Source organism: Aegilops tauschii, chromosome 2 (assembly GCF_002575655.3).
Source record: "Aegilops tauschii subsp. strangulata cultivar AL8/78 chromosome 2, Aet v6.0, whole genome shotgun sequence".
NCBI lineage: Eukaryota > Viridiplantae > Streptophyta > Magnoliopsida > Poales > Poaceae > Aegilops > Aegilops tauschii.
In genome coordinates, this window is record NC_053036.3 from 93,028,743 (window position 1) to 93,036,879 (window position 8,137).

The window sequence follows — 8,137 nt, forward strand, 5'->3', positions numbered from 1 at the left end:
ACTACCGTGGCCGCAAGGCACAGACCAGTAGCACTGGGAGGCCATCATCTTCGCAATGACAAGGGGAACAACTGGTTCTCCAATGAAGTAAGGAAAGGTGGTGCAAAGGACAGATGTGTACGTGTTGATTCCACCCTAACCTTTCCGAAGCGGACCTCCTCTTAATAGTACGGCTTTCCTACGACTCAATTCCACTAAAAAGAAACATAGAGAAACACCGTCTTTGAAAAGCTCCGAGGGGCACCGAATCGTCTTGTGCCTATACATGAGATATCTGAAATGCTCAATGCACACGATTAGTCCGCAAAAGCATTGTCATCAATCACCAAAACCACTTAGGAAGAAATATGCCCTTACAAGGTTGCCGCCAAAATAGAGCATGAATAGTTGGATATATGCGCATCAACACATCACTAACGAAGACATGACAGACAAAACCACTAATTAGCCGTTGAGCGGGTTCTTGCCTATGGGCCGTACAGATATATGTGCCTCTCCATCCTCACCACCTATGCCATAGTCATGCCCCAAGCCCACCAAAAATGCATAGAACGTCGGCCACGCGCCCCTGCCATCTAGTCTCTCACGCACGGCCGACAGACCCAAGTCCGTCTAAGGAAATGGACGAAATGGCCTCGGCCGCACCAGGGAGCATCTCTGTGATGTGTGCAACGACTACACTAAGGGTCGTGGTCTCGACCCAAAGACCATACCCGCTGCCTTGGTTTCTTCCTCATCTTAATCCTCCTTGTTAGCGAAAAGATTCTTGCTGAAAACATTTCACGACTGATTAGTAAGATTGCAAGCCATGGCCTTCCAAAATCCATTCGCAGCTAGTATACATGATGGCAAATGGCTTAGATTAACAACACAAGAAATAAACCAATTGCCAGAGACTGAAGTACAACCAAGGCCTTGGATTGCAAATAAAATAAACTAAAATGTGCTACATTATTTTAGCTAAAATATCTGGAAATGGTATTATTAGTATTTTCGAATTGCCGGTAATGTATACACTTGTAATAACATAACCAGTCCCTTTAAAAACTAACACATCACTTCCCATTTTAGAGAGTGATACAAGAATATAAGACTAACTCAATTGCCAATAATGTGAGATAATGGTTTCTTTTTCTCCAGACTGGTGATGAATAAGCTTGACTGGACTAATGGATAGTGTGATGCATTCCTCAATCATTTGACATTGAAATTTTAGAAATGGGAAGATTATAACTAACCATTTAAGAAACTTCAGTCAAACAAGACAGTACAGCTCCACCGAAAACCAGCACGAGAGAACCTACTACCAGTAAAGAAGGCGTCTGCAATAAGAGAACAACATAAGTATCTCTTTCTGCACATTTTATTTGTCAGGACGGACCACTTAAGAAAGCCTGAAAACAAATACCTGTGCAAGGAAGAAGACAGAGAATAGAATAGACAATATGGCCTCCATGGAGTGTGTTAAGGAGACAACTACCTTTCCCAAACTTAGTGTACCTATTTGTGTGTCTCGAACCTTCAGGGCACACACCAAAAAGCCTATTACAAGATAGGAATTTTGTTGCTTCCCTCCAACCCCAATTGCAATTGAAGTCTGACAAAAGAATGAATTACCACAATGATCAATAACCTGAAGGACATTAAATCTGCACTTGTTGTTCACCACTGGTGACTTTCAATTTCCTATCCCTGGTGACGCATACAAAAGAACACAGTTATTTACGCTGCAAAAATTAATATCTTTATATCAATAGATCACCAGAACTAACGAGAGTGCGAACGTGGGCTGTACATGAAATAATGAAGTGGCAGAAATAATTATAGAGATCATCTTTTACCACCAGAAAACATCAATACAACCAAAAGTTGTACCTGGTGGGGGGTCCTAGATCTTCCCTTGAGATAATTCTATCATATTAAAAGATAATCATGCTAATCAGAAACTAAAGAGGATGAGAAGACCATGGATCAGACAAAAAACATACCAGGAGGTTGCCACAAGATCGAGGCACTCGGAATACGGTCATTGCGGACAGGGAAAGGACCTTGATAGAGGAAGTGTGAGAAGTGGTAAGGCGTTCAGAGCGGGGGAGGGGCAGGGGAGAATGATAGCGGGGTCCTAGACAGAAAAGGGGATCCTTTCCCAGGGATGTCGCTGCCGCCGACGCCGTGTTGTGCAAGGGCATCTGCGTCTCTAGACCTGCCGCCTCCGATCTGCCACCTACCCATCGATTGATCTCTTGGACAGCCTAGCAAAAATCTACCTACAGATGATCCTGGCGACTCCAACATTGGAAGAGGACAATGAGGCGGCGAGGGGATCCCGACGGAGGCGGCAGCACGGGTGGGGACGATTGGTAGTGAAGCGAGCCATCGCCAACCTCAGGTAGAGGGTTAGAGGACGGGGAAGGAAATACCAGGGGCACGATGCTGTCTTGTTGGTCTCCGGTCATCGCCACAGGGGGGGAGGAGGCGGCGGACGAAGACGGGATCCGGCGAGGAGACGAACGGGGCACAAGAGATGCGTGATGTGTGGATCTGGAGGGACGGCGGAGGCGGCGATCTGGAGAGACGACGATGGCGGCGATCTGGAGAGACGGCGACGGCGGCGATCACGCACAGGGATCGATCAAGAGACGTGCGTTGGTAACGGGGAGGCGGCGAGGGAATCGAAAGACATGCGCGTGGGGTGGGGGCGGCGGCGAGGGGATCGTGCATGGGGTGGGGAGTGAGGGGACGAAAAAACAGACAAAAAAACGGTTGAAAGTGGTGGGACAAAAATAAACCGTGGATACTATTCAACCAACTCAGACATTAGGAGCAGAGATTGCCGATTGTTTGGCAAAACACTGCTTTAGATCTAGTATGCCTGAATTGTGGGATTCTATTGCCCCTGATATTATTCTTCCGCAAATTGTAACGATATGGCTATTGTTTGAGGAATAAAGTTATCTTATGTTCAAAAAAATCGACCAAAATGGTTATTTAAGAGCGAGCAAAAAGAAGCGAAAACCTCTGCAATAAAAATTAATAAATACTTTTTGCAAACAAAATATCAAATAGAGAAGTATGTTTAGCCTACATGTCATGTGAAAATAAATAAGTGTGATATGGGCGAATAAACATGTTTCCCGATAAAAGGTGAAACTAACAATCAAATATATTATAAAAATTAAGGACACCTTGCTACTTACTCGGTTGAAAAATTAATAACCTATTGCATGAAGTTGCAATATGTTCACTCATGAATTAATTAGTAAGGTGTGAAAACCTTCATGATAATCCTCGCAATGAAAATATGCTAATGCCGATCATGATCGTTTATATTATGTGAGTTTGGATTATTTCTGATGGATTCATGCATATATATTTATCTGCACCTCATAAACTCATTGACTATGTTCTTACAAGCAGTGTTACTTACTCGGGACGAACAAGAGTTAATCATAGAAGAGTTGATGAGTCCAAATTTTAAGTTACTTTTTACCTTTTGTCTTGCACCTTAGTTGTAGGGTTTGCCAGATTTTACCGTGTTCGCGTACCTCTTTTGTCTGTTTTAGCCAGGATTGCGCCTTCAAAGGTACTTTGGGATACAAGAAAAGAACTCCAAGCATATGTTGTTCAAATCACATTGATTGACGTGATAAAATTCTATCATAAAAGAGAGAAGAAAAAGGGAGAAGAAAGAAAAGCAACATAAGTGCCACCGGTCGTACCAGCGTCGCCGCCGCTTGATCCAATATTTCTTCCCCGTGTGATCGGATCGAGGGTCAGATGCCCACAAACACTAGAAACCTTTCCATAACAAATAACCCTAACCTCTGAAAGGCATTCAGAGGGGGAATTGACGAGGACACCTCCATCCCCAACACCTTGTAGACACTGGCATCAACCATCTCGTCATCATCTTCACTGTCATCCATCTCCATTCATTTGTAATACTGAAACCTAGAGGATTCCTACGTGTATTACTCTAATCTATCATCCATGTTTGTTACCGCCATTCATATGATGCCTTCGATACCCACGTATGAGTAGTTCCCTTAGTTTTTAGGGATAGGGATGAACCCTGATATGTATATGCTTCGAACACTTATAAGGATCTGAGATCCTCTGCTGAATGTTTAATTTAACAGCCTCATGAATATTGCGAAGGGGCCTCACTTAGCATTTCCGCCCTATATGGCCATGGTGCATATTACTATGGTCGTAAAGGTTAGGACACAAGGGTAAAGAGGTGATAGTAAAATCCTCTCATACTAACTTTTGCAATTGATATGGGAATAACAAAGAACTCTTAATGTGCCCACGTCCATGGGGAATCCCTTAATTACTATATTGAGAACCAGAGTGAGGAAACTATGATAGTGATGTGCGTGATACGAAGACTACTTAAAGTAGCTCATATATTGTACCCGGTTCCGCCCACTTACAAACATGAAGAGTAGCTTAAGTATCCAACTTAGAACTATGAAATCACATATGTTACGTTATTGTAGGATCTAAGTATATCGTCCAGAGAGGGTGAATGGGATAATTAAAATTTCTTTCGAAAATTGCTCTTATAACAACACATCGACATATACTGAAACAAATGCAATACCACATAAGATAAACTACTGAAGGGAAAAACACTTACAAGAAAAACTAGGCAAATATTGCGAGATGTTCATTAGAGCTAACGACGGAAGAATAACTAAGTAGCTATGGATGAAAACCAAGCAAATGAACAGACAAACTATCTTAAGCAAGATGAGAGATAACACGAAATAGAACACGATCTCGACACGAATAAAATTGTGTGAGGTAAATGACCATACAAAGTCACGGAAGAATAAGCACATGAGATATAGCTCAACCGAAGGTTACTAAAAGTAATGCGGTAATGATAACGAACCAGTGGTCCTTGATGGTGACAAGGAATTTGTTCTGCTAATTCACTCATTTGCAAAATAGCTACGTCTAGTTGAAGGGACTTGTGAATGAATACACCGAGCAAATCTCTCTCCGTCCTACTCTCCTCTACGTGTTTTTCTCAAACTTCAGTTGATTTTACTCGTGGTAGATGTTGGGAATCGTAGCATAATTTTAAAATTTTCCTACGTTCACCAAGATGCATCTATGGAGTGTACTAGCAACGAGGGGAAGGGAGTGCATCTACGTACCCTTGTAGATCGCGAGCGGAAGCGTTCCAATGAACGTGGATGACGGAGTCGTACTCGCCGTGATCCAAATCACCGATGACCGAGTGCCGAACGGACGGCACCTCCGTGTTCAACACACGTACGGTGCAGCGACGTCTCCTCCTTCTTGATCCAGCAAGGGGGAAGGAGAGGTTGATGGAGATCCAGCAGCACGACGGCGTGGTGGTGGATGTAGCGGGTCTCGTGCAGGGCTTCGCCGAGCTACTACGAGAGAGAGAGAGGTGTTGCAGGGGAGGAGGGAGGCGCCCAAGGCTGTTGTGTGCTGCCCTCCCTCCCCCCCTTTATATAGGCCCCCAGGGGGGGTGCGCAGCCCTAGGAGATGGGATCTCCAAGGGGGGGCGGCGGCCAAGGGGGGAAGGGGTTGCCTTGCCCCCCAAGGCAAGGGGGAACTCCCCCCTAGGGTTCCCAACCCTAGGCGCATGGGGGGAGGCCCAAGGGGGCGCCCCAGCCCACTAGGGGCTGGTTCCCCTCCAGTTTCAGCCCACGGGGTCCTCCGGGACAGGTGGCCCCACCCGGTGGTCCCGGTACAATACCGATAACCCCCGAAACTTTCCCGGTGGCCAAAACTGGACTTCCTATATATAATTCTTCACCTTCGGACCATTCCGGAACCTCTCGTGACGTCCGGGATCTCATCCGGGACTCCGAACAACTTTCGGGTTTCGGCATACATATATCTCTACAACCCTAGCGTCACCGGACCTTAAGTGTGTAGACCCTACGGGTTCGGGAGACATGCAGACATGACCGAGACGCCTCTCCGGTCAATAACCAACAGCGGGATCTGGATACCCATGTTGGCTCGCACATGTTCCACGATGATCTCATCGGATGAACCACGGTGTCGAGGATTCAATCAATCCCGTATACAATTCCCTTTGTCAATCGGTATGTTACTTGCCCGAGATTCGATCGTCGGTATCCCAATACCTTGTTCAATCTCGTTACCGGCAAGTCTCTTTACTCGTACCGCAATGCATGATCCCGTGACTAACGCCTTAGTCACATTGAGCTCATTATGATGATGCGTTACCGAGTGGGCCCAGAGATACCTCTCCGTTATACGGAGTGACAAATCCCAGTCTCGATCCGTGCCAACCCAACAGACACTTTCGGAGATACCCGTAGTGCACCTTTATAGTCACCCAGTTACGTTGTGACGTTTGGCACACCCAAAGCACTCCTACGGTATCCGGGAGTTGCACGATCTCATGGTCTAAGGAAAAGATACTTGACATTGGAAAAGCTCTAGCAAACGAAACTACACGATCTTTTATGCTATGCTTAGAATTGGGTCTTGTCCATCACATCATTCTCCTAATGATGTGATCCCGTTATCAATGACATCCAATGTCCATAGCCAGGAAACCATGACTATCTGTTGATCAACGAGCTAGTCAACTAGAGGCTTACTAGGGACACTTTGTGGTCTATGTATTCACACATGCATTACGATTTCCGGACAATACAATTATAGCATGAATAATAGACAATTACCATGAACAAAGAAATATAATAATAACCATTTATTATTGCCTCTAGGGCATATTTCCAACAGTAGATTCTTCTCAGCAATCTCCAAACCTTCGACAGACTTTGTCTTCAGTGACCATAATTACTCTTGGTCATTCTAGACTGATGCCTAACCATCTAGAGAGTGTGCAACTCTCGAGATTAATAGGCACAAGTTATCTCAACTTAGTTCTACGTGATGCTCAACCACAACTAAGTTTTGTCTCTAGGGTTTTTTCTCAGTGGATTCACTCAAATCTCCCAGAGAGGGGTGCTCGGACAAACACTTTTTGAATCAAACGAAGAAGCCAACCAACAATGGTTGGGTGGGGGTGATTGTTTATAGCTGATACTTCTCCAACTTATCTATAATTTTTTATTGTTCCATGTTATTATATTACCAATCTTGGATGTTTTATATATATTTACAAGCAACTCTATATCATTTTTTGGGACTAACCAATTAACTTGGTGCATAGTGCCAGTTCCTGTTTTTTTTTGGCTTATTTTTGACTTTGAAGAATATCAGTACCAAACGAAATCCAAATGCCACGAAACTTTTTGATTTTTTTTCTGGCGATAAGAGACCCTAGAAGCTTCGGGAGGGAACCAGAAGATGAAGGAGGGGCCCACTAGGCACCAGGGCACGCTAGGGGCCTCTAGCATGCCTTGGTGGGTAGTGGGGCCCACATGCATCGTTTTGACCTACCTCTGCCTCTATAAATACTCTAAAATCCCAAAACCCTCAAGGGAGTCCACAAAACACTTTTTCTGCCACCGCAAGTTCCAGAACCACGAGATCCAGTCTAGAGGCCTTTTCCGGCACTCTGTCGATGGGGGAAACAATCACAGAGGGGTTCTTCATCATCCTTGCTACCCGTCCGATGATGCGTGAGTAGTTTACCACAGCCTACGGGTCCGTAGTTAGTAGCTAGATGGCTTCTTCTCTCTTTTTGATCTTCAACACAATGTTCTCCTTGGTGTTGTTGGAACTCTATTTAATGTAATGGCTTTTTGCGGTGTGTTTGTTGGGATCCGATGAATTGTGAGTTTATGATCAGATCTATCCATGAATATTATTTGGGTTTTCTCTAAACTCTTTTATGCATGACACTACTGGAGGATGCTGCTAACGCGACACTACGATCAGAGACCCTTCGACGAAACTGTGTGCGATGCCATAATCGCAAACGGTGGTGTAAAAAACCGTCAAAAAAGGTGCAAAATGTTTGCGAGGGAGGATGCATCAAACACGGTTCAGAGTTTAGTTGCGTGTGCAATGCAGGGCATACTATTCAGCTCAATCAACCGTTTGCGATGACGAGGAACAAAAGAAATAGGTAGACAGATGAAGGTCTATGCGATGTACATCATACGGTTCACTCGGACGAACTGTTTGTGATTAGGCAACATGAAAG

At 44.7% G+C, this 8,137-nt stretch overlaps 1 long non-coding RNA gene across 1 annotated transcript; it reads right to left on the minus strand.

The window, feature by feature from the left end:
* Nucleotides 1–273: 273 nt before the first annotated feature.
* Nucleotides 274–2,703, minus strand: LOC120974440 (uncharacterized). The gene is made up of 4 exons (XR_012203737.1): nucleotides 1,989–2,703; nucleotides 1,409–1,692; nucleotides 1,239–1,322; nucleotides 274–769 (listed from the first exon to the last, which is right to left on the minus strand). It is a non-coding gene; the product is annotated as an uncharacterized lncRNA (long non-coding RNA).
* Nucleotides 2,704–8,137: the final 5,434 nt, after the last annotated feature.